The sequence below is a fragment of the Rattus norvegicus genome, chromosome 5, assembly GCF_036323735.1.
Source record: "Rattus norvegicus strain BN/NHsdMcwi chromosome 5, GRCr8, whole genome shotgun sequence".
In the NCBI taxonomy this organism is placed as follows: domain Eukaryota; kingdom Metazoa; phylum Chordata; class Mammalia; order Rodentia; family Muridae; genus Rattus; species Rattus norvegicus.
The window spans coordinates 65,111,094-65,120,000 of record NC_086023.1 but is presented as its reverse complement, the minus strand read 5'-3'; the positions used below and the strand labels follow the sequence as shown (position 1 = coordinate 65,120,000).

The window sequence follows — 8,907 nt, the reverse complement described above, 5'->3', positions numbered from 1 at the left end:
GAGAACCAGAGCTCATGACGCTTTTTTGTCTCTAGAAAGACCCGCGTGTGCCCTTCCTTGCTGCTCTCACCTCCTCAGTTGCCAGCACTGAGAACTAATCTGAGCATCCAGAAACAGTTAGGACCAGCTAGGACGCTCACATGGTCTCTTCCCTGTGTTGGGCATCCATGTTTCTGAATGGGCTTCCGGGGGTCTCTGCACTGCCCTAAATGCTACGTGAACCGCCATGTGAATGAACATACTCATTTTTCTATAGCAAGGACCCATAGCACTATTCAGAGTCTCATAATTGTAATTTTCCAGGTTTCTTCCGTCTTTAGGAGTGTGCCTATCTTTTCTAGTTTCCTTGCCCATCTAGACCTACTTTGAGCCATCTCACTTTTTTTTTTCAGTTACTACTGTACTTTATTGTGTTCAACCAAATCACCATGTTACAAAAATAGCAAGCTGCCATAATAAAAAATAAGGCTCCTCTATCCAGCACCAGATAGCATCATTTTACTTTCAAGCCTAGAAATTGCACACTTGTATATAAACCAACCGAAGATGAGGATTGAGAGTTCATCTTGGTGGGTTTTTCCTTTGATGAATATGAAGTGTCCTTCCTTATCTTTTTTGATGACTTTTAATTGAAAATTGATTTTATTTGATATTAGAATGGCTACTCCAGCTTGCTTCTTCTGACCATTTGCTTGGAAAGTTGTTTTCCAGCCTTTCACCCTGAGGTAGTGTCTGTCTTTGTCTCTGAGGTGTGTTTCCTGTAGGCAGCAGAATGCAGGGTCCTCATTGCGTATCCAGTTTGTTAATCTATGTCTTTTTATTGGGGAGTTGAGGCCATTGATGTTGAGAGATATTAAGGAATAGTGATTATTGCTTCCTGTTATATTCATATTTGGATGTGAGGTTATGTTTGTGTGCTTTCATTCTCTTTGTTCTGTTGCCAAGATGATTAGTTTCTTGCTTCTTCTAGGGTATAGCTTGCCTCCTTATGTTGGGCTTTACCCTTTATTATCCTTTGTAGTGCTGGATTTGTAGAAAGATATTGTGTAAATTTGGTTTTGTCATGGAATATCTTGGTTTCTCCATCTATGTTAATTGAGAGTTTTGCAGGATACAGTAACCTGGGCTGGCATTTGTGTTCTCTTAGGGTCTATATGACATCTGTCCAGGATCTTCTGGCCTTCATAGTTTCTGGCAAAAAGTCTGGTGTGATTCTGATAGGTCTGCCTTTATATGTTACTTGACCTTTTTCCCTTACTGCTTTTAATATTCTTTCTTTATTTTGTGCGTTTGGTGTTTTGACTATTATGTGACGGGAGGTGTTTCTTTTCTGGTCCAATCTATTTGGAGTTCTGTGGGCTTCTTGTATGCCTATGGGTATCTTTTTTTTTAGGTTAGGGAAGTTTTCTTCTATGATTTTGTTGAAGATATTTACTGGTCCTTTGAGCTGGGAGTCTTCACTCTCTTCTATACCTATTATCCTTAGGTTTGATCTTCTCATTGAGTCCTGGATTTCCTGTATGTTTTGGACCAGTAGCTTTTTCTGCTTTACATTATCTTTGACAGTTGAGTCAATGATTTCTATGGAATCTTCTGCTCCTGAGATTCTCTCTTCCATCTCTTGTATTCTGTTGGTGAAGCTTGTATCTACAGCTCCTTGTCTTTTCTTTTGATTTTCTATGTCCAGGGTTGTTTCCATGTGTTCTTTCTTGATTGCTTCTATTTCCATTTTTAATTCCTTCAACTGTTTGATTGTGTTTTCCTGGAATTCTTTCAGGGATTTTTGTGTCTCCTCTCTATGGGTTTCTACTTGTTTATTTATGTTTTCCTGGAATTCTTTCAGGGATTTTTGCGATTCCTCTCTGTAGGCTTCTACTTGTTCTCTAAGGGAGTTCTCCACGTCTTTCTTGAAGTCCTCCAGCATCATGATCAAATACGATTTTGAAACTAGATCTTGCTTTTCTGGTGTGTTTGGATATTCCATGTTTATTTTGGTGGGAGAATTGGGCTCCGATGATGCCATGTAGTCTTGGTTTCTGTTGCTTGGGTTCCTGCGCTTGCCTCTTGCCATCAGATTATCTCTAGTGTTACTTTGTTCTGCTATTTCTGACCGTGGCTAGACTGTCCTATAAGCCTGTGTCTCAGGAGTGCTGTAGACCTGTTTTCCTGTTTTCTTTCAGCCAGTTATGGGGACAGAGTGTTCTGCTTTCGGGCGTGTAGTTTTTCCTCTCTACAGGTCTTCAGCTGTTCCTGTGGGCCTGTGTCTTGAGTTCACCAGGCAGGTTTCTTGCAGGGGAAAAGTTGGTCCTACCTGTGGTTCCAAGGCTCAAGTTTGCTCGTGGGGTACTGCCTAAGTCCTCTCCGAGGCGGCAGCAACCGGGAAGATCTGCGCCGCTCTTTCCGGGGGCCTCCGTGCACCAGGGTTCCAGATGGTGTTTGGTGTTTTCCTCTGGCGTCTGGATGTGTGCAGAGTGCAGTCTCTTCTGGTTTCCCAGGCGTGTCTGCCTCTCTGAAGGTTTAGCTCTCCCTCCCACGGGATTTGGGTGCAGAGAACTGTTTATCCGGTCTGTTTCCTTCAGGTTCCGGTGGTGTCTCAGGCGCAGGGGTTCCTGCCGCTCCTGGGCCCTCCCCCACGGGAGCCCAGAGGCCTTATACAGTTTCCTCTTGGGCCAGGGATGTGGGCAGGGGTGGGCAGTGTTGGTGGTCTCCTCCGCTCTGCAGCCTCAGGAGTGCCCACCTGATCAGGCGGTGAGGTCTCTCTCCCACGGGGTTTGGGAGCAGAGAGCTGCTGCGGGCCGGGATCCTCGGGTGTGCCATCTCACTTTTAAGGAAGCAAGCAGAACTCGACTCTCACACAAGCACACACAGCACCGCCGTCCAGAGTTCTGGGATCTCCCTGCGTTTGCACAGGGCGAGTCTCCCTCATGTCTTCCTCTCTACCGCTTTTCGATCTGCACACTGCTGGGTGTCTGCCGTTTCAGCATCTCAGCTCCCCACCCCAACACTGACCAAAAGCTCACAGACACCAAACTTGCAAGCAGTGTGCTGACCCAGAAGAGCCTCTGACTTGCAGCCAGGGTGCAAACGCACTCGTCTGTAGATTTCAGAAAGCACTGTCTTAGGGTCAGCATCGGGAGAAAGTGCATGTGGGTATGGGTGGGACGAAGGCTTTACTGAGGCTATAAGAGATGTTAGCGGCAGTTAGGCGCATTACTTGAGGGCATAGTCCAGCTTATTAGAAGTTCTCTTTGGAAATTCACACTGTTGAGCATTATCTTGTACCTACTGAGCTAGAATCTGCACCTTTACAGAAAGATTCCCCATGACTGAGATGCCCAGTCACGAGTGAACCATTGACATAAACTAGGAAGGCCCTTGTTCTTCGAGTTATAACCCTGGACAGCACTTCGGGATTCTGGAATATGTACCCCGGTTCCTGCTGGGGTCCACTGTCTAATTATAAAACACAGGTATGGCACCTTCTGTCTCTCCTTCCTTCACAGGATCACTGTGAGTTTCAAATGACATGATTGATGTCATCAGCTGCTCAGCGTGACGGGGCCGATAGGGGCTGGGGACTTGACAGGAGCCAGGCCAAGTCTGCTTCCTGACCCATGAGGCTGATTGCCTGGTGGATGGGAAAACACGTAAACGCGGGGTGCTGTGAGCTGTAAGCGTGTCGTTGCCATGCCTTAGTCACTCACTCATTTATTCCTCTGTCAACCATTATTAGGACCTGCGTGGCGGCAAGCACTGAGCTCTGATCCAGGCCTCACATACAGACATACAGGAGCTACCAACCCTGCCCTCCAGCAGCTTCCTGTCTGCCCAGGCAGAGAGGCAGCAGATGGGCCCAGTTTGAGCATGCCAGTGCTCTGAGGGTTCGAGGGGAGCACAGGTGAGAGACACCAAGGAGCTGGGAGAGCAGCAGCCCAGGCAGAGGGAGAATGGAGGCACAGGCAGGGAAACATGTGTGACCATTGAGAAGGTTCAAAGAATCTGGGGCAGGCCTGAGAGGGATTTCAAAGTAGCCTGGGACCAGATCCTATCACATGCTAAGAGATCTCAGGTCTTTACTAGGAAATGGGGAATCCCCCAAAAGAACATTGAAAAGGCCATGGTTCTGCTTTGGGAAGCTCTTTGAACGTCAGCACCCCACCACACACACACACCCCTTTAAGAGACTCTGACAATAGCCTGGAGTAGAGACGCCTAAGTCCTTGACTGCGGTGATGAATGTGGGTTTACGATTGGATAGGAGCTGTAAAGGAAGGTGGGACTGACTGAATGACTGTGTGGAAGGGACCGTGAAGGAAGGGAGGCTCTGTCTTGATGCCTGGGTGCACGGTGTCTTTGGTGACCAAGATGAGAACATGAGGAGATTGACAGGCGAGGCCAAGGCTGGGTCTGTTGAGGTTGAAACAGCTTTGGGAGCCATACTGGCTTTGTCCAGCATGCAGGAGCCTGGGGCTAACAGAAACGGGAGAGGGGGTGGGACGAGAGGCCATGAGAATTCAAAGCAGCTGCACTGAAGGGCGGGCAGAAGATGAGGCCACGAAGAAGGCAGAGTGAAGCCAAGAGGAGTCTCCACTTTCTTTGGCTTATCCGGGCACTGGAGGAAATGTGTCCAATGGTTACTGCCACACTAATATCCCAGAGTAAAAGGCATCCTGGGAAAGGGAGCCTGGGGGCATAAAGGGACAGGGGCACAGGGGTGGGACCTGTCTTCTCCCCTGAGTCCCACCTTCTCAGGCACTGTGACACCGAGCCTATCCCAAAGCTCACCTCCATGAAGTGACATGACGGAAGGCACGAGTGAAATGCTTGAGTTCATTTAGCATTTCTATCAGACAAGGAGCCCGTGCCTCAGCCCAGAAGACTCAGAAGACCATGTCCTAGGTCGGTTCCCATGAGCTCATTCTTTCATAATCACTGAGAGCAGCCGAGAAGCTGGTGCCATCATGATAAACCAGAAGATTTTACAAAACGAACGGAAAGAGAGATGGCCCCCAGCGCTGTGAGATTGAACTCCGGTTAATCCCAGGAAGCAGGCCTCTGGCTTTAAACTAATAATGACTCTTAGCAGCCAAATAATTGATCTAGCTGGTGTTTTGGCTTTAAGGGAAAGTGAACTGGCCTCATTAGAAATGTTGGCAGCCTGGGCTGGTCCATTAGTAAGACCGAAAAATCAAAACAGTGTCCGGAAGAAGCCATATGACTGGGCTCAGCAGAAGTCATCAATAGATGACATCATCTCAGAAGTTAGCAAGCCAAGGTCACAAGGCCTCCGGAGCAGGGTCAGCTCACCCTTCGTGGCTCACAGATACTGAGTCAGCCAGGGGACACAGGGGCCCAGACCAGGCCCTGCTTCATTTTACACCCCCTAGCCCCCCTTTATTTCTGCTCAGGAACGTCTAGAGGGTTGAAAGCCATTTACAAAGTTGCATGTGGCACATCCTTAAGGAAAGACCTCAATCCTGCCACGGGCACACCCCTCAGATTCTCTTCCGCTCTGTGGTCGCCCCTGATTTGCCTCTAACACTTATCTGTTGGCCCTCTCATAAACACAGAGGCCTGCCCCCTGCCCCAGCCCCTACGACTCTTCTCATCTAAGCTTTGAGAGAGACTTGGGAGCTGTCTCAACTTAAGCTCTGGCCTCTGCCTCCCTAACCACATCCTCACGAGGAACCGGGCAGGTTCAAACTAAGCTCAGGGTTTGCCCATCATCAGTTCCTACGGCAGCCTGAATGAAGTGTCTGCGATTGTTAGCCCTGTTGTACAGAGGCGGAAACTGAGGAGACAACCTGGGTCTCCAGTCAATCCTAGTTTTTAATGCTCCACCATGCTGCAACCAAGTCCCCAGTGCCCACCCCTAATTCTGATGGAGTCTCCCCACTTGTCAAGATCCTATCCCTGTGTAGTAACTGTCTGCCCACCTCTCCACTAGGCTCTTGGAAAGCCACCATCCCCCCCCCCACTCCTATCCCCACACCACCACCACCCCCACACACCTGGACTTCTGGGGTCCCATCACAGATCTGGTGCCCCAGATTTCCCCTGCACTTCCCTTTTCTCCTGCTAGAGGGCTTCCCAGAGGGCTTCCAGCTCTACCCACTCCAGCACCACTAAAGACCATCCTGTCCACTAAGGTCATTTCCCAAGGTCGCACCAAGTGGGTCGCAGAGCTTGGAGCTGGGGGCCTGAACTCCAGGCTATTCCCCTTTATTGCTTAGAGCTGACACCACCTAGTCCCTGGGTTCTGTCGTTTAGCTGCAGTGAGGAGCCCCGCCCACAAAGGGGAGAAGGTGTGAGACTCCGATAAGGTGGGCTGGGCTATTTTTAGAGGACTCTAACTTCCCACTTAGGATGCCAGGCACCCAAGGGCCAATGGCTGTCTAAGCCGAGGACTCTGAGACTAGCTCATTAGAGGTAAGATGCCTGACTGACAGGCTCCCTGTCTTCACTCTGCCTGTTTGAGGGTTGAGTCGGTGGGAACCTTCCTATTTGGTTGGCTTGAGTCCTCTTTCACTCATTTATCAGCCAAGCTCGGAGATAGCTTTAGAGAAAGCTGGGCAGTCTTCTGGATCTATAACTAGACTCTGCATGCTATTATCGCAGCCTGGGAAAGTCCCAGACATTAGCAGATCACAAAAGAGGGGCTCAGAGAGTCCCCAGACCTGCGGGAAAAGGTCCCTAAGAGACAGGAAAGGCAGGCAGACTGCAGTGGGGGGGGGGAGTTGCATGACCTTGAGCAAAAGGCTCTGAAGCCCTTACACGGGTGACAAAGGGACCTAGGGAGAAAGATCAACCCTAATTGAGTCCCCACTTAAAACCGAACCCAGGGTCTGGGTTTAGGGTCCAGCTCTGTTGTGGCCAGGTCTTCAGGATTCTCATGGGGAAGTTGAGCACTGCGCAGAGAGAGGTAGCTAGGCAGAGAGCTGGGGAGCTTCACCGTTAAGGAAGAATCACAGGTACCACATAGGCCACTGAACTGCCCGAGACTGCCCAGTTCATTTGGTCACTTGTTTTGCTAAGGTACTGCTAGCAACTCAGCCTAGAGATGCCCCAAGCACCCCAGGTACACTTCACGGGCTATTCCCAGGGCCCCAGTGGGTCCTACGTCAGGACCTGAGTTCCAAGAGCTACCAAAGTCCCCGACTACTGCAGCCGCATCCCCAGCATCCCTACCCTGAAACTGGAGAACAGGTGACGGGGAGTGTGGGCAGTTCAGAGCATGCCTGGCCGCTCTCGTGGCCTCGGGTATCATCCCCCTGAAGGACCCTAACTTCACCTTACAAATGGTCAAATGAGGTCCAGAGAAGAAAGGATTGCCTAGGCCACCTACTCCCGAGGTGGAGACAGCCGGTGGCTCCTGCTTCTAGGCTCTTTCTCATCCTACCTGGCTGCGCAACGCTATAAACCTCGCTAGTTCCAGCAGTTTGGGAAACTTTTCCGGCGCCGGCCGGATCCGTGCTCTGCGGACTCAGCGTCCCCCGAGCGAGCGTGGACCCCCATCCTCCCCAGAGTCCCAGGAGGGCTCGTACCCAGCTCGCAAAGTGCCGATGCCCACGGGGGCACCCCGGGAGGCTCCCAAGGTCCCTAGGCGACCAGGTCTAGAGCCCCGGGCACTCTAACTAGGGTCGCGCGCGTCAGGCTACGGGAACGCTTAGCGCCAGCGACCGGATCTTCAGGCTGGGGAACTGGACCCCGAGCCCCGAAGGCCACCCGAGGCGGCGGCTATTTATAGAGGGAGCCGTGCTCAGTCCCTTCTCGGCGGCGGCGACAGCTGAATATTTTGCCCAGATATGGCTGCGCCCCGGCGCGGCGGCAGGGAACCCCGCGAGGCCGAGGGGAACCTAGGGCTGGCAGGCGGGGGGTCTTACCGGGATGCGGGGCGGCGCGAGCGCGGGCGGCGGCAACGAGCGGAACGCGGGGCTGGGTGAGTTCCCTGGCGGCCGCGGGTGGGAAGCCGGGGGCGGGCCCTGCTCCGCTGTCACTGCGCCCCGCCCCACCCCGCCGCCCTCCCCGCCCTCCGGCTCCACCAGGGGCGCCGGGGTGCTGCGCGGTCTCCGGCTGGGGAGAGACACCCGCTAGGGGGATCTAGGGCCACCCCGAGTCCGAACCAGGTGAATGTGTGGTTCCCTGCCTTGTTCTCGGTTTCCCCAACTTGCCTCGGGAAGATTTTAAGCTACGTTGGAGGTATCCCGTCAAAGACGGGCAGATCACTATTCTAGAATGTTCCAGTAGAGTCTGTCCAGCTACACCTTGCTTCCTTTGAAGAGGCAACTTGTCGCCTCTTCCCAGCAGGCCTGCCAGGACTGGCACGCGCCCAGGGCTTAATAGCCACCCGTGGACGCGCAATTCCAACGCAGAATTGAACGCCTTCTCCCTACAAAGCACTGACAGAATGGAGCATCCGAAATAACCACTTAAAATAATCGGAACTAAAGTTCCTCCTTCTTGAAAGGCTAATGTGTCCTCTCCAGAACAAACCACTTAAACCCAAACCGAAGCCTCAAGTGTTTCAATAAACAAATGGCTCCTATCAAAGAATCCAGACAGACACGCGGGGCCTGGAAATGGGAAGGGGGGCGTCTCAGTTGGATTATCCTAATTTACTTTTTGGGGAGGGAAACCCTAATCTTGCCAAGGAGAAACGCTGGAGAGTACAGAAAGTATTTTCCTAACGCATTACTGTATTCTAAAACCCTCGCCCTATTAAGACTGCCCTTTTCAAGGGAGAAGTGGGGTGTATTTTTAAACAATGCAGGGAGTTACCATTCCCAACGACTTATTTTTAAGCGTTTTTGTTGTGGGTGTAAATACTTTCAGGGCACATCTTAGTGTGTAGCTTCCTGAATTTTTCCAGTAAGAACACCTGTGCAAGCCAACCAGCAGCCTGTCCTC

At 51.3% G+C, this 8,907-nt stretch overlaps 1 protein-coding gene across 1 annotated transcript in view; it reads right to left on the bottom strand.

Annotated features, from left to right (window-relative positions):
- The window catches only part of Tmod1 (tropomodulin 1), a 77,502-nt gene extending 69,563 nt beyond the window's left edge, over positions 1 to 7,939 (bottom strand). Inside the window, exon 1 of the mRNA NM_013044.2 lies at positions 7,884 to 7,939. The gene's annotated coding sequence lies outside the window, so the exon portion shown is untranslated. The remainder of the gene's footprint in view (positions 1 to 7,883) is intronic.
- Between the last annotated feature and the right edge of the window lie 968 nt (positions 7,940 to 8,907).